Raw genomic sequence first — 25,179 nt, 5'->3', positions numbered from 1 at the left:
TTAGCTTTATAACTCTTTCCTATATTTCTATGAGCAGAAATAAGTAGAATGAATGAAGCTATCTCTTTTTTGGCTTCCAGACATCCTCTCAATGTTTCTCTATAACTACAGAGATTTGGAAACTATACTAAGAAAATGTAATTTCTTTGATAAAATGTTAGCAACAATCATCTCTCTGTGACCAAGAAATATTCTGTGAATTGAGTCACTCTTATAGGAACTTGCTTTAATAGGGAATAACTATGATTCTCTTGGCAAAGTGGTTTTTAAAAATAAGTTGAAAAATATGACAAAAGATGAAAATATCACTATTGGAAATGCTATGAGGAAAATAGGTACACAAATACACAGTGAATTGTCTCAACCATTCTAGAAAAGAATTTGGAATCATCAATTCATAACCTTTATCCCAAAGACACCAGCATTGTTCATATGTCCCAGGAAGGTCCAAGACAGAAAAAAAAAGTTCTTGATATTACACTAATGTGAATTGGTCCAATCACATTGAGAAAGTGCCTAAAATTTTATGTTCTCTGAGTTGGAAATCCCATGATTAAGGTAAGAAGGTCAATGACAGGAAGGTCCCATAAATGCCACAATATTTCTAGCAGTGATTTTTGGTGGTACCAAAGAACTACAAACAAAGTAAATGCCCATTGACTGGGAAATGGTTCAACAAAATGTGAAAGATGAATGTAATGGAATAATACTATATCATAAGAAATTACGTATATGTAGAACTTGGATAAGTACAGGAAACATATTAACCAAAGCCAAAGTAGGAAAATAATATACACACTGATAACAACAATGTTAATGGAAAGAACAAAAAAGCAACTAGATATTACTTATAGTGACCAAACTTGGCCCCATAGAAAAGACGAAAAAACACACCTACTTCCCTTCTTTGAAAAAGTACGCAATTATGGGTGTGTACATAATGTCAGACTCAATTGATATGCAGTTACTTTAGTGGAATTGCTCTTTTAAATAATTTGTTACATGGGATGGATCATTGGTAGTGAAAAGTATACTATGGTTGTTATCCTTCATTCTCAAAGAGGATCAAAATGACATCACTATGCTAAAGTCAAATTTTAATGTGCCTGACTATGGTGGATCAGACCAATACAAGCTTGGAAGGCTCGACCACAGGTCAGGCACAAATAGTATATAATATAATAGTATATGTGTTTTAAAAACAAGAGATACCAATAAAACAGTGTTTTCTTCACTTTTCAAAGATACTTCCAAAAATATATGTTCCAAAATATTCATATTGATGCTTCTTATATTGGAAAAAAACCCTAGAAATAGTCATTAACTAGTTTTATCTTCTGACTGACAAGAGAAAAAGTCTATGCTATGGTGGGATCTCACAGAACACTATTTTATGGCTGTCAACCCATACTGATTTTTTACCTTGGGCTATCATAGGAACTCCAGATGTGAGAAGAGGATTCCAGAGGTGCTACACATTTATTCATCCCTGGGTGTGTAGTCTAAGCCTTCCTGGCTTGGTAGGACATGCCAACTTTGACATAGTCTTCAAGAACTCAGCATCACCTCTGAGCCAAGGTGACAAATCAGAAGAAGATGTTAAGCAGAGGTTGTCTTTCTTTACCTTCTTTTTAAATTCCTAAATCATAGACTCAACAACCAAATTATTTTATCTGCAATGTGTTATATTCTCATCTTCCTGAACCAGAAATTTCTGGCATTAGCTGTGGAGGGTGACCTGGAAACTGTCATGGTGTAGGTAAATCTCATTGAGATGTCAGAGGTCACATTCATTGCAGATCTTAGGGAAACATTTGACCCAAAGCCCATGTGGCTGGAGAGAGCCGCTGATATTTTTCTTTGTTTGGGAAGTATTACAAGATTCTAGAATGTGTCTACAAACTAATTACTGTGGTCCTGCTACAATAATTACTGTATTTGGCAATTTATAATTACAAAGCAATTCTTTATAATTGAGTTCCACATTCCTGGTGATAGCTATTCTTGTTTCCAAACTGAAAATCCATCATTACAATTATGTTTTTCATTAATATTATGAAAATGTGTACCTTGGTTACACATATTTACAATGGAGTCAATTTGGATGGACATTCCACTGTTTTATCTGTCATTTTTGCTCTCCAGTCTCCTCTAGTTGCATCATCCTTTAGAGAGAGAACCAAGATATCCTTCATTCATCCTTGTTTCATGCAGATTCACAGAGTCATGTATTGCCAGTGGTAGGGGAGACCTTAGAGAACCATTAGTTCAAAGGCAGAAAACAAAAGAGACAGGCAGAATGAGAAAAGGAGGGAGGCACTGGAAAAAAAAAAGTAGCCAGTCTCACATGTTCTATTGATGACAACCTTTGTAGACTTAGTTGAAATGTTTTGTTTTGTTTTGTTTTTCCCTTAGCTTATATTAAATTTCCACTGAGGGGCAGCTAGGCGGCACAGTGAATAAAGCACTGACCCTGGAGTCAGGAGGACCTGAGTTCAAATCCACCTCAGACACTTAACACTTACTAGCCATGTGACTTTGGGCAAGTCACTTAACTCCAATTGCCCTCCCCCCAAAAAAAATTTCCACTGATAATACATTGTGTAGAAAAGTTGTATAAAACCATTATTTCAACATGAAGATTATAGAACTCAGCTTAAGAGATTCCTTAGGGAATGTAGGCTATGGTCAAACCTAGAAGTCAAGATATTGACCCTTCATAATGAGTCATTTGCTTCAACTTGGGACATGAACATCTATCCTATCCTTCAAGTGCCACATCCCAGGAACCCTCTAGAGACAGAGGAGACCTAGACTTAAAGAATTATAAAGCCGGAAAGAGTACCTAGAGATCATCTAGTCCAACTCCCTGAGCAATAGATGAGTCCCTTTGATAACATACTTCACAAGTGATCACATAGCTTCTATTTGAACATGAACAGTGGGAAAAAAAAACTCATTTACCATGGTAATCCATTTTATTTGGGGGCAGCACTAATAAAAAGGAAATTATCCTTAAATTTTGCTAAAATATATTTCTCTTCAACTTCTACCCGTTAGCCATGTGATCATAGAACTGGAAGATATATCAAGGGTCACCCCCACGCTCACTCTACTGTTTAACACATGAGGAAGGTTAAATTACTTGCTCAGAGTTGGACAGCAAAAGTCTCAGGCAGTATCCAAATCAGGTCATGATGATTTCAAGGCCAATTCTCTACTGATTACACCCTACAGCCTTTCCTAGTTGCTCCCTTGTTTGGCCTTCAAACTCCTTCATCACACATCCCCATTTCCAGCCTTTTCAGTCTTCTTACACTTTACAGTATCTGTCATGTATTCTTCCATCTAGTGACCCTGGTCTACTTGTTGTTCTTTGAACAAAAAACTACATCTCCCAACTCTGGGCATCTTCACTTACTGAATCCCATGCCTGGAATGCTCTCCTTCCTTGTCTCGGCCTTGCGGATTTCTTCTAATCCCAGATACTTACCAGCTATGAGACCCTGGGCAAGTCACTTAACCCTAATTACCTCAAAAAAAATCACAGCTATTAAAAAATGTTCCGAAAACCTATCAGATTGGATAACATGACAGAAAAGGAAAATGACAAATGTTGGAGGAAATGTGGAAAAATTGGGACACTAACACAGTATTAGGAGAGCTGTGAACTGATCCAATCTTTACAGAGAAGAATGTGTATCTATGCCCAAAGAGCTATAAAACTGTGCATACTCTTTCACCCAGCAATGCGACCACTAGCTCTATATCCCAAATAGAGCAAAGAAAAAGCAAAAGGATCTACGCATACGAAAATATTTATCGTGGCTCTTTTATGGTGGAAAAAAATGGAAATTTGGGGATGCCCATCAATTAGAGAATGGCTGAACAAGTTGTAGTATACGATTGTGATGGAATACTATTGCGCTATAAGAAACGAGGAGCAGGATGAGCTTGAAAACCTTGGAAGACGTACGAAATGATGCAAATAGAATTAAGCAGAATCAGTGGAATAAATACACAGTAACAGCAATATTGTGTGATGATCAGCTGTGAATGACTCAGCTATTCTGAGCAATACAATGATCCAAGACGATTCTGAAGGATATATTTTATCTACCCCCAGAGAAAGAGTTGATCGAGTCTTAATGCAAATCAAAGCATACTTTTTTATATTCTTTATTTTTACTCTTTTTTCTTTTGCAACATGGCTAATATGGAAATGCATTTTATATGACTTCACTTGTATAATCTATATCAAATTGCTTGCCTTCTCAAGGGGGAGAAGGTACAGAAGGAAGCAGAGAACTGGAACTCAATTTTTTTAACTGAATGTTAAAATTTTTTATATGTAATTGATAAAATTAAAATATTTTTTTTAATTTAAAAAAATTTTTTTTAAATAAAGCATAAAGGAGAAAATTCCCCAACATTCCAGATTGCCAGCCATAGAACTTCTAACAGTTATAGTCTTCACTGCTTCTAGTTTGAAACTGGTTCATACAGCTGCTTCTGTTTCTCACTCAAAAGTGTTTTCCAGATGCACTGGTTTCACCCCAAATGCCTCATTTTCACGACGCTACAGTTTCTAGGAAATCCTAGTCATGGTGTCCAGGCCTTTCAGTGTGGTACCCAATCACACCAGCTACTCCTATCTTTCTAGAATTTTGAATAAGGTCAAAGAAAGGAAGAGTCCCACAAAGGATAGAGTATTTATCTTATTGAATGACTTCTCCCTTTTGCCAATACAAGATTCACTCTGACTCTAGAGGATGGGAGAACAGTTCTCAATTGTTTTTCTATGCTAGGATTATCAGGAATTGGTCTACTCCACCCCTACCCTCCACACTATCATTGTTTTAACCCAAGACAAGCAGAGGCAAAATGCTATTTTTTGTTGCTTAGCTGTTTTTCAGTTATGTCTGACTCTTATGACTCCTTTGGGAGTTTTCTTGGCAAAGATGCTGAAATGGTTTGTCATTTCCTTCTCCAGCTCATTTAACAGATGAGGAAACTGAGGCAAACAGGATTAATTGATTTGCTCAGGGTCACAGAGCTAGTGTCTGAAGCTAGATTTGAACTCAGGAAAAGGAATGTTCCTGACTCCAGGCCTAGCATTCTATCTGCTGTGCCGCCTAGCTGCCCCAGAGTATTGTACATACATTATCCTAATGAGCCTTACAATAATTTTGAGGAGCAGGTATTACAAGTATTATGCTCTTCCTTTTATGTTTAGAAAAACCAAGTTCCAGAGTTAATGGTAACGCTCCTAGAAGGAGACCAAGTCAGGAATACTTAAACTTTGTCAAGTCTGATGACTCCCAGGGATACCTCAGAATTATTTTTTTAGATACATAAAATGCATAGGAATGCAAAGAAAAGAAATTATATTAAAATATATTTATTAAAATGCATTTAAAAACAAGTTAACAGACTTGGTAAATAATCCCTGTAATATAAGTCAAAGAAGGCTATAAATTTTGCATTGATGGAGGGAATATGAACACTTGTGAATTCATACTGGAAATAAGTTAAGGATCATAGATTCACAGCTGATAGAGATATCTGGTCCCACCCTCTGATTTTACAGATGAGGACACTGAGGCCCCCAGAAGCTAAGCAGTTTGCCCAAAGTTATATAGGTAGCAAGGGGCAGAGCCAAGATTTGAACCCAGATCCTCCAGATAAAAATTCTTCCATTATACCATGTAGATACTAAAGCAACCCCACTCCAAAATAGGGATGTAATCATCAACTTCTCTGCATCCTGAAGAGGGAGGTGTGTGAATGAGAGAATCTGAGATAGATTCTGGGATCCAGTCCAGTTTCATCCTCTACTTGAACTGAGGATAATGCTTATTTCTGTACCTGTGCCAGTACTCGCAAAGACCTGAAGGTTCAGTATGTGATTCATAGCAGCCCCAGCAAGCTTTTTGTCACCGCTCACTTCAAAGTTTGAAGCTCATTCCAGCAAGTTCTTTGAGGATTGGAGACATTCCAGGCAGGGAAATTGCTTTCCGTCCAATTTCAGGTAAACTGCACTCCCCTGCCTCATTAAACTGAGAGTCTGAGGCATAAACCAGACCTGAACAGAATCTCAGATGGCTCCTGATGCTGTTCCTTTTGGTCATCATGTCAAAAGTTCTTAGAATCTTTTTTGGATTCCAAAGGATAGTAGAAACCAATTTGGAAGGGACTTTAGAGGCCATGTATTTCACTTCTCTCATTGTTTATAGGTGAGGAAATTGAGACTCAGAGAGATTACCTAAATTGGCCAAGATAATAAAAATCATAATCAGAACTAAAATTTGAACCCAGGACTGCTGACTCTAAATCCAATACCCTACCTCTGCACCAAACTCCCTGTACCTCAGTGCAGGTCTTATGTAAAACTGAAAAAAGAGACAGAGAGAGACATACACAGAGACAGAGAGAAAGAGACAAAGAGAGAGAGACAGAGAGAATTTGTATTTGACACCCACTGGCTCCATTTTCAGCCTCATTTCACCTCTTGCCTAACTCTAACCCAAGTTGTACATTTGTTCTTAGTTCCTAAAAAGTGCTCTCTGAAGGTGATTAAAGTCATTACCACCACCTCCTCCATTTGAACTTTAATACAAGAGTAAACTTCTCAAATTTCATTGTCCCCACCCTAGCTTGGGCCTACATTTTTCTGATACCTAGATTATGATAAGAATATCCAAACACATCTTTAATTCTCCAGTCTCTCCCCCACCAATTTTCCTCACACACAGGTGCCCAATTTATTCTCCCATTTCAATAGTCTAATCATAACTCTCTGTTGCTCAAAATGTTGAATGATTCCCCCATCGACTACTGCATAAAAGTCTCGATGCAATCTGAAATTCAAAGCCACATATGATCTGATACCAGCTCTCCTGTCCAACGTGACCTCCTACTATTTCAGATATTCTGCCTCTAGTCAATTAGTGTTTAAAATGCACCAACTAGAGGCAGTTGGTGACACAGTGAATAGAGCACCAGCCCTGGAGTCAGGAGGATCTGAGTTCAAATCTGGCCTCACATACTTAACACTTACTATGTGACCTTGGGTAAGTCACTTAACCCCAATTGCCCTCTAAAAAAAAAGAAATAAAATTATTTTTTAAATACACCAATTTATAGATATTTTGCCATATAATAATTCCTTATAAAATTTATCAGATAGCTAATAATAATAAAATGAGTTGATATATTAAACTGAAATACATACCTAGTACATATAAAAGATAATAGAAGTAAAGGAAAAATACAATAAAGCATTGCATATACCAACATTCTAGTGTAGATTAAAATTACAGCTGCTTCTCTATATACTTTTCTCCAAAAGTTCATTCTTTAGGCTACCTCCCCCAAGGGCTCTATGTATACCTCCCTGCTCCCTCAAATGGAATCCCACACCATCAGTTTCTTCATCAAGTGTGTATACATAGAGCTAATCTTTAATTTGGACGACACCATGTCATAAGCTAGGTGCCATCCTCCCAGAGCCCCAACTAGCAGTGTGTCACAACATACCTGTTAGCCTTCTTGAGTCAGATGCTGACAAGATAGCTAATATTTCCTCAATCTTGCCAGCTCAAGCAGATTGAAAAGCAAAGTTTTTTATTTTTTATTTTTAAGTAAAATTTTATTTTAAAATAATAAATTTTTTATTTAATAAATAAATAGATCAAAATATTTCTATTTTTAAAGGGTACAGTAACATTCATGACAGTAGTGGTAAGTTTTTTTTTGGGGGGGGGTCTGAAACACTTAGCTACACAACATTTTATTAATTCAAAATTCAAAATAATAATTTAAATCCATACTGCTCCAATACTCCTTTTTCAGTGTTCCAACAAAGGCACTGGAATATCTTGCTTAAGTATTTCCAGTTTTCTTATGTGTTAAAATTATTAGCCAACTATTGAGAGTAGGAACAAGATTAGCCCTTCAAATGCCCGCCGGCATCTGTTTTCTCTCTATTCATTCCTTCCAAGTTGGCTTCCAAGAGTAGAGCTTTTGGGATGGTAATTGCTGCCATGGTCCACTCTTTGGCCCCAATGCCACCCAGAGCAGCGAGAGCAAGTGTCTGGCAGTGGTAGGAAGCCATCTCAATCGTCAACGTCCATTTCGGTTACCACCTGTTTACTGGATCTTTTGCTTCCTCCTGCTTTCTTTTTCTTCTTATCCTTTTGTTCCTGGTTAACTCGAGAAATCTCTTCACCCTTCTCTGTGATGTAATTTAGCAATGAGCTGCTCCTCCGGGCTAAAAGCTTCACGTCCTCCATGTTAATTGTGCTTCTTCTTGCATGTCTGGCAAACATCTCAAGGTCTTTGCCTCAGATATGGCTGCAATGGCTGGCTTGGTGAACCTGACACCTCTGGCATCCGCAGCTTCCTAGCACATCAAGCCCACCGTTTAGTGGAGACTCGCCTTCAGCTTCTGGATGAACGTGAACTGCTGCTGGTCCTCCTCCTCCTCCTCTTTCTCTCGCTGCCCCGGCTCCATGGCGGCCACAGCTGCGCGTGCCCAGACACCGGTAAGTTTTAATTATCCAAAATTACTAGATCTAGTCATAAAGTCTCTCTAAGACCTGGAACTGTCAGGTTTCCTCACACCTCAGTTGTTTCTGGTACTCTCATAGCTACCACACTCCTCCCTAGGAGATCTATTCAATTTTTCCCAAACATTTCCCGAGCTTTCCTACCTGAGTACCTTTGCTCAACTCATCCCTTAAACCTGAAATGTCTTTATTGGACCATCTCTACTTGTTGAAACACTACCCATCCTTTTATTCCAGGTCAAATATAGTTGTTTCCATGAAATTTCCCCTTACCTATTCAGTCAGAAGCAATTCCTTCCTCCCACAAACTCTTACAGCATCTTTTGCATGAGCCTAAAAATGAAATATTTGTAAAGTGTTTAACACAGTGCCTGGCATACAGTAGTCACTTAATAAATGTTCTTTTCCCTTTTCCTTCTCCTTCATTTATGTACATGTATTATCTCCTATGGGCCATTTATTTTCACATTTCCCTGAGTGGCCACTATAATACTTTACATATCAACAGATGCTTGACTAATAAGGATAATAATTATGATGAAAGTGATAATAATTATAACTTAAATTTATGCCATGCTCTAAAGTGTATACAGCACTTTCGTGACAACAACCCTATAACATAGGTTGTGGTGACTCATTTTGTAGATGAGGACTCTAAGGATTAGAGAGAGATTTAAGCAAATATTATGGCATTCATAGATGATGAAACTTATTCTCAGAGCAGTTTTCCTGACTCCAAGTTGAGAACTTTTTTCTGAAATCTATTGAGGCCACAAATTAATTATTCAAATCAGAAAACATTAATTAAGCACTTCTTATGTGCCAAACACTGTGCTAAGTGTTGGGAATACAAAAACAAGCAAAAAGAGATCATCTCTGCCCATGGAAATTGAAAGCGTATTGGATATGGGGGATACTCAGAGTGAAAGTCGGGATACTTCCTAGAAATGGATGAAATTAGAAGTAAGAATTAGCCAATGGGAGAAGATCAATAGAGGAGGGAAAAAGTAGCTGAGGCATGATGGATGAAACATGAATAATGAAGGATGGCTGGTCTGGGCCCTCCCTCAAAATGGAGGTCTAAGGAAGGGCTCATCAATAGGAGAAAAGGGGACCACTAATAATAGGTCTTTTGAAGCATCTGCTATGGCATTAGGCATTCTAATAGGTGTTGGGAAAGTCTTTTAGTTTAATTTCAGGCAACCTGAGAGTCTTATTATTATTATTTTAATTTTTAATCAAATTCCCTCAAATCACATCTTTTAGGTGGTCATCTCCTTGGGCTATGCATCACTCCAGCCTTAATTCACATTCCTTCATCCTTTGTAAAGTAAAGAACTGTTTTCAATTTTACCTAGACACGGTAGTCTTAGTTTTGTTGGAGACTACATCTGACAAATTTTATACTTCCAGACATGATGAATCACGGGAAAATATATCAGCAGACAGTCTCCAGAGGTCTCAGAAACACATGGGGGGATAATCATAATTGTCACTAATAAAATCAGAATCAGGTTGAGGGTCGTTTGTTAATACATATTTGATACAATCCCCCTTGGGTTCCCCAGTGGTTTACAAGTTCTCTGTTCCCTCCATCCCTGACATTTGATTCCAACAAACTAAGAAAGAAAAACAATTTGAGAAAAAAGATCTCATTCTTGTCAAAGCAAACAGTGCTTGGAAGCTTGGCAGTTACTCAAAGCCAGGCTTGGAGAAAGGAAGTTAAGTGGAAAGGGGAAGCTACAAACTCTTTTTTCTGCAGCTCAACTTCCTTAGAGTTTTCTCTAATTCAAAGTCCACCTCCTTCATAAAACAGTGTAACCAAAAAAAGAGGTTTTTGGTAGCTGGGGGGAGAGGAGCATTTATATAGTACCTACTGTGTGTCGGGCACTGTGCTAAGAGCTTTACAAATATTAACTCATCTGACCCTCAGTGAGGTCCCTAGTCTTGGCTAATCCTGCAAGAGATAAGATAAAGATCCCCTGTAGAGTATGACATATCTCATCTTATAGGGAAAGGGGAAGTGGAGACCAGACAACCTCTAAGTTCCCAGACTATGATACTTTGACTCATGAGGGGCACAGGAAACAAAATTCATTTTCATGTTTTGGCTTGAAATCTAGAAATCAACTAAATCAACTACATGTGTTATAACCCTCCTAACTACTCTAGTGAGTTGAGCTCCCTCCTTTATGTGGAAGCCATCTCTTTTTTTTTTTTTAAAGCAATTGGGGGTAAGGGGTTACACGGCCAGTTATTTCTAGGTGTGGTGCTAAGTATCTGAGCCCAGATTTGATCCCAGGTCATCCCAACTCTGGGGCTGGTGCTCTTACTCTCTGTGCCACCTGGCTGCCCCTTGGAAGCCATCTCTTAATTCTCAATTTTCCCCATAGTTGTTTTCCAGGATTTTAAGTAAAGACCATCCAGTGGCTTCAAACTGGACTCTCAACATGAAAAAAAAAAGTAAGTACAAAGATCTCAAACACACAACTAAAAAGAAAATAAACAAAGCAAGATTTCATAGACAAGAGCAAAATAGTGTCTAACAGTGGGAGACTTTAAGGGGCACAAAGAGAACTGGGCAGCAGATGGACTTCATGTATCTAGATAGCTCATTTACATACAAGAATAAACAGAGAAAGAGGGAGAATTAGGCTATAGTCCAATCTGAAGACAAGGGCGAGACCAAATCAACCTCCCAGAGCACCTATTATCCTTGTGCTATTATCCTTGATTCAACCTGCTTTTGTGATCACAGCCTTCTCCTCCATTTTTTTCCCAATTGTCTTTCATGTAACGCATTGCTCTCCTTGCACTATTCTGATTGAGACTGTCTCTCCTCACTTCCTTGAAAGATTGAGTCCCTTTGTCTGAGTCATATTTTCCCTCAAAATCATTCCTTCAGAATTCCTTGCTTTTGTGATGCTCTGACACAGATATCCACAAATGGAAATGAACAGTACTCAACAGATCCAACTATTTCAACAGAATGGAGGCAGAAGAATCAGAACTCATTAAATCTGATGCCACACACAGGAAGGAAGGAGAATCAAAAAGCAGCCCAAAATCTGTCATCATCTCTGGTCAATGTGTCTCCCACACAGAAACAAGATTGAGGGAGCAGGGCCAAGGGGGAATGAACCTCCCAGTAAGCTGATTGAATGGGTCCCGAGTCCTAAGTCACACATGCACAATATCATCTTGTCACCACACACACACTTTTTTAAAATTACCTTGGCCAACATTACCAGAATGTTGGTGCCAGGATGGATTCAGGAGGCAGCTTTATTAAATGCACTAGGCCTGGGAGATACAGGTGCTTTCCTTGTGCTCAAAAAAATAGCCTGTCAGTCAGTTTCCCCTCTGCCTAAACTCACTCCAAGAAACTGCCATTTTTGTTCCTATTGCCTTTCAAAGATTGTCCAACCTAGCTAATAGCAAAAACCCACACAGGAAGTTTTTAAAACCAGTGGGGGCTAGTTGGTTTTTCAAATGGTACCTGGAGGTGTGATTGGTGAAAAATTACCACCTGTCATCAGCCACTCCACAGGGAACTACATTCAGTCAAACTTAACCAAGCCTTTTATTCCCAGTTTTGCTACCCCCAGCAGCTAAATCACTGTCAACTGTCCATTCCAACCTTACTATGGTACCTGTAATTTTTTTAAACTATATCTATGTGTGTGTATGTATATATACATACACATATATACATATATGTATATATTTATATTATATATATAGTATATATAGTCAGAATAATTCCATCACCCCAACCAATCAAATTGCCAGGTTTCTTTGTACTCTGTACATAAGACACCCCCTCCCAGAACTGTGTCACCAACCTAATTTATGTGTCAGTCAGAGCAAAGCATGAAGTCTTAAGCTTTAACTTTTTAAAAGAAAAGTCAATTTTCTCCTTTTCCCCCACTATAGAAAAATTAGGCTGTCTAATTGAGCAAACTATTTTCCAAGTTTTTCAAGTTTTCTCTCTTTCACTTTCTACTGGAGGCATTTGACTGTACTCTTTGCCTTAAGATTTGTAGGATCAAAGAGTTAAAGCTGTCCTAGAAATCACTTTTTCTAAGCCCTTTGTCTTACAGATGAAGAAACTGAGGCCTATACAGCCTTGCTTGAGATCACACAGTTAGAAAGCTACTATTATACTGTATAAACCCAAGGCCAGTGACTGAGCCTTAAAAATCTAAGTTTGCAGTGAATCTCCTCAAAAAGTCATATAGCATCTATGTATTTGTTGGGAGGTAGTAAGTTCCCCTTCACTAGAGGTTTTCAAGCAAAAATTGGATACGCATTTGGTAGGTATGTGGCAGAGGACATTTTTATGCAGGTGAAGTCTGGATTTGATGACCTCTGAGGGCCTTTTCAGGTTTGAGATTCTGTAATCCACTTTGTCCTTCAGATTTAGGGTGAGATTTATTCACAGAGTAAGGAGGCTCTAATCAGATCAACTTCACATTCAAATCCTTTATAATCTTTCTTCTTTTCTTCCTTTGTGTCTTCCTTTTCTCCTCAGCTTCTTCCCTCCCTCTTTTCTTCCTCCTTTCCTTTCTTCCTTTAAATCTTCCATTCTTCCTTTCTCCCTTCCTTTGTTTCTTTTCTTCCTTCATTTCTTTCTTCCTTCCTTCTATTCTTCTTCTTGCCTATATAGTCTACATTACCTACAACATAAATTCTCTATCCAAATCAAACCAGGGTCTTATTATATTCCAACCACATGATGCTGATTTCTACTACCACTCCTTTCCTTGTATCAAATCTCTAGGGTGACTTGGGACATACAGGAGAGAGATAGAACAAGATCCTACCAAGGAAGATTACAATAATATGAATCCACATTTATATAATTCCTCAAGCCTTGTAAAGCATTTTCCTCCCAACAACCCTAAAAAGTAGGCAATGCAAGTATATCCCCACTTTACAGAAAATAAAATTGAGGTGTTCCACAACTTAGAAGTGATTCGCTCATCATCAGACAGCTGGTAAATGTCTGAAGTAGGATTCAAAACCAGGTGTCCTGTGATTTCCAATTCTTTGTCATGACAAAAAGCTACTATAAACATTTTAGACACATGATGATGACCTCGATGATTTTAGAAAAAGTGAGAAGACTTGCAGGAAATAGTGAAGCACAAACTGAACAGAACCAAGAAAACATTGTATACAGTAACAGTAATATTGTTTTGAGAATGACTTTGGGTGAATAAGTTTTCTTCTCTATTATAAATACCCAAATTAACTATAAAGGACATAAGAAGAAGGATGCTATCTACATCCAGAGAAGAGAAAGAACTGTTAAATAGTATATATAGAATGATTTTACATACATAAATACACACGCACATATACATTTACATTTGTGTCTAGGGTGGAGGGGAGAAAAAAGTACATGATAATTGCATTGTATCTTTGAAAGTAATAGCAACTTGTACATAATAGATTTACAATTTCATTTACAATCATCTTTTTATTGTACTATGCTATAAAAATGCTTCTTTTATTCCATAAATTTAAAAATTTTTCAAATTAAAAAAGCAAGTATCCTAAGTCAAGGTCTAGCACTCTATCTACATTGCCAAATAACTAGGGAAATGTCACCAATATGGGAAGTTCTCTCACTTAGAGGGGTTCCAAATTAGGCAGAGATATGGACATTGAAACAGAAATTTTAAACCATGAGAAAAGGGGTGGAGGGTGGTGAGGATTTAAAGATTACAAAACAAGAGACAAAGCAAAGAAGAAAAAGTCTGGGTCACTAGGTCTGAGTTTAGCACAGAATTAACTGGAATGAAGTCTAAAATGAAGAAATTTTGTTGTTGTTCAGTCATTTCAGTCACGTCTGACTCTTGACCCCATTTGGGGCTTTCTTGGCAAAGAGACAGGAGTGGTTTGCCATTTGCTTCTTCAGTTCATTTTACAGATGAGGAAACTGAGGCAAACAGAGCTAAGTGACACCTAGGGTCAGAAGCTAGTAAGGCCAGACTTGGGCTCAGAAGATGAGTTAGGGTTAGGGTTAGACTACTCAAAGACAATTGGGAACACGTGCTCCTCAGCTGTCACAACCTACCCCTAATCATACTGACTGCACAATGACATATAGTTCATTCTGTCCCCTCCCACCTGGAAATCTATGTCTCCTCTTCTTCATCTGTGCACATCCTACCCACCCAAACACCAAGCCCCATCTCAAAACCCTCTACTCCAGGAAGCCTCCCCTACTGTACTCTAGCCCAATTGATCCCTTGATTAAATTAAACGATGATCAATTCCACCAATATATGTTAGGTTCTTCATGTATAGAGCAGGGCACCTAGGTGGTGCAGCTGGACAGAGCCCTGGGCTTGGAATCAAGAAGACTCATCTTCATGAGTTCAAATCCGGTCTCAGACACTTACTAGTTGACTGACCCTAGGCAAGTCATTTAACTCGCTTTGCCTCAGATCCTCATCTGTAAAATGGGTTGGAGAAGGAAATGGCAAACCACTTTAACGTCTTTGCCAAATGGGGTCAAAGAGAATCAGACACACCTGAAATGACTCAGAAACAACAAAAATGTGTAAAGCATTGTGCTAAGTGCTAAGGATACAGAACTTGAAAATGTCAGTCTTCTCCCTCAAGGAGTTCATAGTCCCATCTCTTAACTGCTCTCATACTAGTAGCACATTCCTGAGCACTTGGTTCTACATTGTCCTGTTTTATTCTCCTTTTTCACATTCCACATTCGTAAATTATTCTGCAGTAGAACCACAGCCTCACGGTGCCATAGAACATAAATCATTGAAAGTACATTAGAAATCCACCTACTCCAATCCTCTTACTTTACAAAAGGAAGAATTACAGCCCCAAGGGGTAAAGAAAATTGCCCACAGTCACAATAGCCAGGAAGCTGCAGTGGAAGAATTCAAATTCAGGACTTCTGACTCCAAAGTCAATTATTTTCACCTTAAGACCTCCCTCAAAGTGCATGGCACACATATACTTTCTCTCTTGCCCTCATTTGCCATATCAAACCTTCACCCAGAATCAGCCAGACTCTCAACACTGCCTCCCTTTAACAAAGGATCATTTCTAAAAGTCTGCAAAAGTATCCCCTTTGAAATCATCATAGAAAAGGCATACTTGGTTTTTGCATATGCATTGTATCTGTGCATATGCTGTATGTATATAATATGCCATATATGCCCAGATGCATCACGTATAATTGGGAGATGGGGAAGCAAGCTCTCTGTAGTGGGGAGGTGCTGTAGCGAATTATCCTTGAGGCCAGACTTTTGCAAGGTGGCTTCTCAAAGCATAAAAAGGAAAAAAAAAAGATGGAGAATTTGGAACAACCCTGGACTGGCTGAGAGAGGGCTGGGGATAGCATGCAGAGAGCACAGAAGACAGGAAAGGCAGAGAGAGCAGGCATCCATGGGCAGCTCTGCAGCGTCCTTAGTTAAAAAGAGCACAAGTTCAAGGTCAAGCATCTCTTGAAGGCCCCATGCTACCACAATCCCAGTGAAGCCCAGGTGCCAAGGTTAGCCTTTGACTGAACGGAATACCAATGAAGGAAGAGAGAACGACTGTCATATTAGCCAGTCAGGAGCAGCTCCTAGGGAATCATTATGGTTTCCAGGGAGAAAAGAGTAAGCTCTTCTTGGATAAATTGTGACACCTGCTGGTTTTTAATAAAGAAAATCCAGATTGTATGTTTGGGGAAGAAATGAGTGTATGGGGCTCTATGGCAGCAGAGATTGCTGCTCTATTGACCAGATCCTTCCCAGTAGACCCTGCCAGCAAAGTATCCCACCAAAATGGAGTTTATGTGGCAGTTTCAAAGAGAGAGAGAAAAGATAAGCATGGGACTTAATACATCAGCAAAGTATACCAAAATTTAAACATTTCATTTAGAAAGTCATATATAAAAGAATAGTAACAGTTAACAATAGTAATAATGAATACGTATATAGAATTTTATATTTTGCAAACACCTCTCATTCATTATTTGTGATCACACAGACCCCCCAATAATAATTAGCATTTACATAGAGATTTAAGGTTTGCAAATATTATCTCATTGGATCATCCCAACAACCCTGAGAGGTATTATCCCCTTTTACAGATGAGGAAAAGGCAGATAGAGGACAAGTGACCTATCCAGACTCACATAGCTAGTGAGTGTCTGAGACTGGATTTCAATTCAGGTCTTCCTTCTCATTCTTTATTCATTTGGTCCACAAAACAATCCTATAAGGCATTCAAAGCAATTTGTTTGTTTCTTTGTTTTGCTCTGTTTTGCTTTAATCTCACCATTTTACAGAGAGAAAAAAAAAAACAAGATTTCAGTTAGGTTAAATGACTTGCCCATAGTCACTCATCTAGGAATAGGAAGAGATTGTATTGGAACCCAACTCTTCTGACTCTAAATACTATTTGCTTCTCCGAAGCTGAAGGGAAGGGATTGCCTACATGAAGCAAAAGGATCATCTTTCTTGAACTGGAGGGGACCACAGAAGTCAACCCTCTCATTATAAAATGAAGGAAATTGAGGCCTAGAGAGGTTAAAGGAGAGAAAGTGGAATGAAAGGGAATACACATTTATATGGGGCTAATTATGTGTCAGACATTTTGCTAAAGGTTTTTTACAAATACGTCATTGCATTCTCACAACAACACTGTGAGATTAGGTGCTAAAATTATTTCCATTTTATGTTTGAGGAATCTGAGACAAACAGACATTTAAGTGACTTGTCCAGGATCACACAGGATATATTTGAACTGAAGTCTTCTTGATTCCAGACCCTGAACTCTATCCACTGTACCACCAGCTGCCTTTAAAGAGCCTTACCCAAGGTATTAAGATTCAGAAGCAGATGCAAATTCTGGTCCTCTGACCAGTCAGCAATCTTTCCATTGTACCAATGTGAGGAGGCTTCTTTCTATCATCTCCTTCAGAATCTTGCTTCATTGATTACTCCCTCTTGATCATCTTCAATTCATTTTTTCTATGCTGACTCTCTCCCTATGGCCAACAAACAAACAAAAATTTCCTTGACTTTGCTATGACTCCAAGCTGTTCTTCTCTTTTTCCTTCTAGTCACTACTGAACTTCTTTTTAAAAAATAATATCCTATACTTATTTTCATCCACTTCTCAAAGTCCCACAATCCAGCATCATTCTCCACCACTCTACTTAAACAACTGTGCAAAGTCATAAAATCACAGATTTGAAACTGAATGGGATCTTATGGAGGTCCCAGCTCCTGATTTTATAGAAGAAAAATGGAATCCCCACTTACCTAGGGTCACACAAGAAGTGATTCAGGATTCAAACTAGAGTCCTCTGACTCCAAATCTAATCATCAGTTGACTCTTCTCAGTCTTCCTCTTCTTCCTAGACTTTTCTGTAGCACTTTAGATGGTGATATCCTTCCAAATCTCTCTTTGGACTTCAGACGCTCCTCTATCCTAATTTCTCTGCTACTTTTCTGATCATCCCTCCTCTGTGTCTATTGGTGATTTTCCCTCCTCCAACTCCCTCAGTAGGTGTACATATTGACACATCTCTTTTTTCTTCTCTATACTAGCTTCCTTGGAATCATTCACTCTTATAACTCTAGTTACATAGACCATTTCAAAAACTATTTCTCTAGCACTGAGTTCCAGTCTCATACTGATTCATCTACTCAATGGCCTGGTCAAACCCAAGATGTCCCAAACTCAATTCCTTTTCTCCAATAAACCTGCCAATACTCATCACTTTACTATTTTTGTTAATGGTATCAGCATACTCTACATTACCTATGCCTATAACCTCAGTCACATTTGATTCTTTCCTTCTCTCACCCCTCACATTTAATCAAGTTCTAAATAAAGATGGTACCCATGAATGAATAGGTATAACCTATATCAAATTGTTTAGCATCTCAGGGAGGTAAAAGGAGAAAAAATCTTTGAAACTCAATTTTTTTTAAATGAATGTTAAAAATTGTTTTATGTGTAGCTGGGGAAAAAATAAAATATTATCTTATAAATAAATAAATAGATAAATCAATGAATGAAAAAAGCTCCAAAAAAATATGCTACCTCTGAGGTAGGGAGCTTTGCATTTGGAATTGTAATGTATCAATCCTAGTCAATGTATTGATTGGTTTTGCTAAATCTGTTTTTTTATACAAGGGAAGTCTCATAGGAGAGAGGAGAAAGCATGATATATTCAGAAATAATGTTGTTTAAAGAACAACTTTGAGCAAATAAGTAATTTTATCTATTATAAATACCCAAATTAACTATAAAGGAAATATGAAGAAAGATGCTATCTGCATCCAGAGAAAGGACTAATAAATAGAAGCATGTATAGAATAATTTTACATATATATAGACCTATTTGTGTCTAGTGGTAGTTGTCTCTAGGGTGGGATAAAGAGGAAAGAAAAAAAAGGAAAACAGAAATTTACATGATATTTTTATTGTGTATTTTAAAGGAATAGCAAGTTGTGCACAGTACACTGGCAATTTCATGTGTAATCTTTTTTATTGTACTGTTATGGAAATGCTTGTTTTTTCCATAAACTAAAAATAAAATATTAAAAAACAAAAGGCATCAACTAATTTTTAATTTAAAGCAATACAAAAGGTTATGTCTAATATATATTTCATGCCCATTCCTCCAAACTTTCCTTCTCATTCCTACTGCTAGCTACCAGCCAGTTCAGAACTTTGTTCCTTCTTCCTAGACTATTGTGTAACCCTTCTATTGACCTCTGGATCTCCAATCTTTCTCCTTTTCTACCCATCTCTCACAATGTTGCCAAAGCAATGACCCTAATACCTATGCGAAGGCAGCATGGTGTAACACATAGAGAATTGGACTTGGCATCAAGAGGCCTGGATCCAAACTCTGCTTCCAACACTGGTTGTGTGACCACAGACAAGGTTTGTTTACTTAAGTCTTAACCTCTCAGAGCCTCAGTTTCCTTATCTGTAAAAGTGGGATAACAATATTTGTACTGTCTACAATCAGAGTTGTCTCCAAGCAAGGACTTTGAAAACTTTAAGAATGTTATATAAATGTGCATTTATATACTCAGACCTTTGGGTATGTTCCTTATTCATCTGCTCAAAAATTCTGCAAGGGAATATTTTATGTCCCGGTGTTTCCTTTTATTCCTGCTAAGTCCCAGCCATGCTGAACTGACCGTGACTTCTGAATTCTTCTACTTCCCACTCCCTAAAATGGCCCCAGTTGGGAGTGAACTCCCTGACCCCCAAGAACTCATTTTGTACATACTTGTCTCATACATGACACTTTCCCACAGGAAGGTAAAAGCTCCTTGAGGTAAGAAATTGTTTTATTTTAGTCTTCATGTTCTCAGGACCTAGGGCACTGCCTGGGATACAACTGGTGCTGGTTTCCTTTTTGCTTTTGCTTTTTTTTTTGGTGAGGGGAGTTTTGGGGGGGGGAGTTGGCAGGAGGAGGAGGAGGATAGAGGACCTACTACACAGGATTGTTTAGAGGAAAACTTTAGTACGCTTAAAACTGGACAGACTTTGGGCACAACCTGCATAATTCTATAAGATTTACAAAGGACTATGTACATATGCATACATACATACATACATACACATTATATATATATATATATATATATTTGTTCCTCACAAATGACATTCTTTTATCATCCCCATTTTGTAGATAAGGAAACTGAGACTGAAAAGGGGTTAACTCAGTCATTCACCAAGTATTTATTAAGCATTTACTATGTGCTGGGCACTACAGTAAGTGCTATGAATACAAGGGGGAAGGAGGGGGAATCCCTAACCTCAAGGAGCTTTCATTCTAATGGGAGAGACAACATGTAAACAAATATGTGTATGAAAAGTATTCAGTTTTTTAGTCATTTTGCAGTTGTGTCTGACTCTTCATGACCCCCTTTGGGGTTTTCTTGGCAGAGATACTGGAGTGGTTTGGCCACTTCCTTCTCCAGTTCATTTTATAGAAGAGGAAACAGGCAAATAGGGTTAAGTGACTTGCCCAGGGTCATACATCTGGTACGTGTTAGAGGCTGGATTTGAACTCAGTTCTTCCTCACTCCAGACCCAGAACACTATCCACTGTGCCACCTAGCTGCCCTATAAAATGTAGCAGGGCAAATTGGAAGGAGAAGGAGGAAGGCCTCTTACAGAAGGTGGGATCTGAGGGACTCCTGAAGGAAGCCAGGAAAGTTGGGTTGCAGAAATGAGGAAGGAGGGCATTCCAGGTATAGAAAACAGCACAGAGTCAAGAAGAACAGTGTCCTGTTTGAGGCACTACAAGGATGAACACGTGGAGGGAATAAAATGTGAGAAAACTGGAAAGGTAGAAAGGCCAGGTTGTGAAGGGTTTTAAGAACTGAACAAAGAATTCCATGTTTTGTCCTAGAGGCAATAGGGAGCCATCAGGGTTCATTGAGGGGAGGTATGGAGGGAGCAATGGTCAGACTGGCATTTTAGGAAGATCACTTTGGCATTTGATTGAAAAATGGAGTCTAGTCCATCCCCAGTCTGGTAGCGAGAGACAGGAAGACCAAACAGAAAGCTATTGCAGTAACCCAGGTACGAGGCATTGAGGGCCTGCGTCAGGTCAGTGACTATGGGAGCAGAGAAAGGAGGACATATGTAAGAGACATTGTGAAGGGGCCAATGAGGCTTTTGATCAATAACTGTATATCCTTACTTGCACGTAAGGAGTCAAGGATAATGCCATGATTGTGAGCTTGGGTGACTGGGAGGATGGTGGCACCTTTGATGGTGATAGATGACAAAGTCTAGGGGAAGATGGAAGCAATAAGTTCTGGACTGATTGGACAGGTAGAGTTTAAGATGTTTACAAAACACCCAGTTCCAGATGCCTAGCGGGCAGTTGGAGATGTGAGACTGGAGGTCAGCAGAGAGGTTCAGACTAGATAAATAAAACTGGGAATTATCTACATAGGAATAATAATCAAGCCTATGGAAATTGATGGGAGTGTGATAGCATAGGAGGAAAAGAGGTTAAATCACTTGCCTAGGGTCTCATTACTAGGAAATATATTAAGCGGGATCAAAACTCAGAGCTTCTGGACTCCAAGGCTCCCCCCATCCCGCTGCCCCACTCATAAATGATAGCCTGCCACTGCACTCATGTACCTTAATGATTGGATCAGAGATTTAGACTGGAAGGAACCTGAGAGACCATATAGCCCAAACCTATCATTCTACAGATGAGGAAACTAAGGACCCGGAAGATGAAGGAACTGACCCAAAGCTCACAGAGACAAAATTCAAACCTGGCTCCTCTGATTGCAGGGGCTACGCTTTTCCCATTATGCCTCATTGCTTTCAGGCTTTCCTTTCGATCTACCTTGGAGGCAGGTTGCACGTGTATGATTATCCCCATTTTATAGATGGGGAAACTGAGACTTGTAGGCCATACAGCTAGGAAATTGAAGAACTGAGAAACTAACTAGCCAGGATTGAAACTCCTGTCTAGTTAATGTTTGTTGGATGAATGGATAGGTGGAGTGGTTTCTGGAGTGCTGTGGATGTGAAATAAGGAAAATTTTAGTTCAAATCAAGACTCAGACTCTTCCTACCTAACTTCTCTTTGCCTCAGTTTCCTCACCGCAAAAAAAATGGAGATAACAATAGCAGGGTTATTTTGAGAATCAAATGAAATAATAATTGTAAAGCACTTAGCACACCTGACACATAGTAGGCTCTATATAAAGGCTAACTGCTGTTGTCATGATTATTACTATTCAAGTGTTTTGCAAACCTTAAGCTATCTAAATGCATGTTGTTGTTGTTGAGTCTTTTCAATCATCTCTGACTTTTTGTGACCCCATTTTGGGGTTTTCTTGATAAAAAATACTGGAGTGGTTTGCCATTTCCTTCTGCAGTTCCTCATACAGATGAGAAAACTCAGGTAAACAGGGTTAAATGACTTGCCCAGGGTCCCACAGCTGGTCAGATTCAAACTTACGAAGATGAGTCTTTCTGATCCCAAACCCAGAGTTCTATCCACTGCATCACCTAGCTGCCCATATAAATATTAGTTACTGTTCTCATTAATATTGGAAGAATGAATGAAAAGTGAAAGACCACATCTTTTTTACCGTCATATTCTTTGCTCAGCTTTCTGATCAATTCAACTTGACTTCCTTACTCTAACCTCAGCCTTAGCTGCACATGGTTGCCTCTTGCATTGCATGAAATCATCCTGTATCCATTGTTGGTCAGCATTTCCATTTCTGGAGATAAGATGGAGAATAGATTTTTCTTATACTTGTAATGCTTTTTCATTGCAAAGAGCAATGAAAGCAACTCCACACTGAGCCATCCCAAGCTGCAGAGTCCATATCATGTCTAAGGGCCAGAAATGAGGAAAAGAGGAGAGGGAAACCTCATATTTTGCAAATGGCAAACTCCAGAGTCTGCGTTTGCAGTTGGCTTTCATAATGCTGTCTTCTTCAGCAAAGCAGATCTGTAGCTGTGGAAAGGAAAGATGAGAAAATACTCCAGCTGAAGCCAACGTCATTAGGGTTTTTATATAAAGTGATGAAAAAAATGCAGAGCTGGTCCTGGCAGAATGCCCACTCTACCAATGCACTCACAAATGTTTTCATCATGTCACTGCAGGTGGGGGAAGGAGAACGGAAGCCAGAAACATACAGATTAAATTTAGCTGCAAATTGAATTGCACTCCCCACGCTGTTTGCATCTCTGTTCACTGTCCCACTCTGCTCAGCTCAGCCTGTGAGCTGAGCTCAGACTTCTGGTCTTGTGCTTCCTCCTTCCGGGCACATCAAGCCTGCTAGGTAACTCCATGTATTTACATGGGCCCATGCTTGTTTAATTGATAAGATAAATAGACATCTGTTCTCAGAGACCAGACATGGATGGAATTCTCAAATATTGAATATTATGGCAAGCAAATCTCATTCCTCTCAGTGACCCACAAACTCTGCCAGCCCAAATCCCAGGCATATGAGGATTCATAAGCTGGGGCTTATTGGGCTGTGCCTTTGGACTTTTGCCTCTGGAATATCACAGTCCCTAATATGGTGATCTTTTTTCAAGTGACTCTACAGGTGGTACTTTTGAAGTATTTTCTAGGGACAAAAATGGAATTTCCTTTATTCAGCTCCTTTGAGGTTCAGATTTTTTGTTTCAGGCAAACGGTAGTTTCATGTATCATGGTCCTTTCTGACAGTCTGGCAGCCTAGGAACCCCTTCATAAAATACTATTTTAAATGCATAATATAAAATATTTTAGTTTGTAAAGAAAACCAATTCTATTGAAAAAAGTTATCATTTTTTAAAGGTTCACAGAGCCCATATGCTTTGGCCTGCTTTTGGCCTCCAAGAAGCCCATTGATTTTATCCAAATCAGTTTCTCTGGACCTTCATCCTATTGAACTGTTTCTCTATGGCTTCTCTCAATGGCATCTCCAAATCTGCTTGCTAGGATGGGGCTTTTCTTCCTTCTTCATGTTTTCTTTCTTCTTTATTACTCTCCACCTCAGAGGGTGCCATAATATGAGAAGTCTCAGTCACATTTTCTCATTCTCCACTTCTATCTCACCTTCCAAGCTGCCCCAATATGACATGAATCATCTCCTTTCCAAATTGTCTGGCTTGCCCATCTTTTCTCCCTCATACCCTTTACTTTCCAATTCCCCTTTATGTTTTGTCTTCCCCATGAGTAGATCTAGAAGAAGATATAGATTGAGTATAGATATACATATTTAGAAGAGAAACAGGAAGATACATAGGAAAAGGACAGTCATAGAGGCTAGAGAGGTAGAAGAGGGAGCAATGACATTGGTAGAAGGCAATGATCTTGCCCCTGAATTCAGGGTTGTCTCTTTGTCCTTTCCTTGACTGCTCATTTACATGGCAGAATTAAAGAAGAAAGTTAGAACTGAAACACAGAATGCCCAGAGAACTCGAGTATTTTGATAGCATTGGCTACTAAACCCAACAGAGATAATGACTTGGTACTATCTATACTTCAGAGATTAAAATCAAGAAGTATAGGGATTATTTTCCATAGACTAAATTGATGTGTCTGAAGGAGACCAAATTCCCTGTACAAGGATGTCCAATCCAAAGAAAAGGTAAAGCCTGATACTTTACCATTAACTGGGAGGACCCCTCTCTGCATCTGCAAAAGCTTGGTGCCAGTTGCAAAGAATCTCCTACTGGAGATGAAAGACCTTCTAGCCAAGCCTCTGGAAAGGAAGAGATAAAGAAAAATAGGAGACAACAGTCTCCCTGAGAATGTTCTTGCTCTTACAGTGTAGACCAAGGCAGCTACTTTTCTAAAAGAGCTATGAAAAACCTCTGGTTTTTAGACCAAAAGAGGTGAGTTCATTCTGTTCATGAGTAGGAGACAGCACCATAGCCAAGGAATTCAGCTGAAGGCAGAAGCCTAAAGCACAGAAAAGCCTACACCTGGGAGGGCCACACCTAGCAAGACTACCCATAAGTCAAGGGAGAGCAGTATCTGGCAGAGGCAATGCATTCTGCAAAGCAGCCTCCAAAGCGGGTGGCAAAAATTAGAGTACAAGTGAGGCCCGGTGGGTGCAAT

The 25,179-nt window shown here is 38.9% G+C and overlaps 1 pseudogene; it reads right to left on the bottom strand.

Moving 5' to 3' along the window:
- Positions 1 to 7,829: 7,829 nt before the first annotated feature.
- LOC138148406 (centromere protein S pseudogene) lies at positions 7,830 to 8,647 on the bottom strand (annotated as a pseudogene).
- Positions 8,648 to 25,179: the final 16,532 nt, after the last annotated feature.

Source organism: Petaurus breviceps, unplaced genomic scaffold (assembly GCF_028583685.1).
Source record: "Petaurus breviceps papuanus isolate PSGF00001 unplaced genomic scaffold, PetGlider_PUasm1.0 90823, whole genome shotgun sequence".
Lineage (NCBI taxonomy): Eukaryota > Metazoa > Chordata > Mammalia > Diprotodontia > Petauridae > Petaurus > Petaurus breviceps.
Note: the sequence above shows the minus strand (reverse complement) of the source record. Positions and strands in the feature narration are given on the sequence as shown.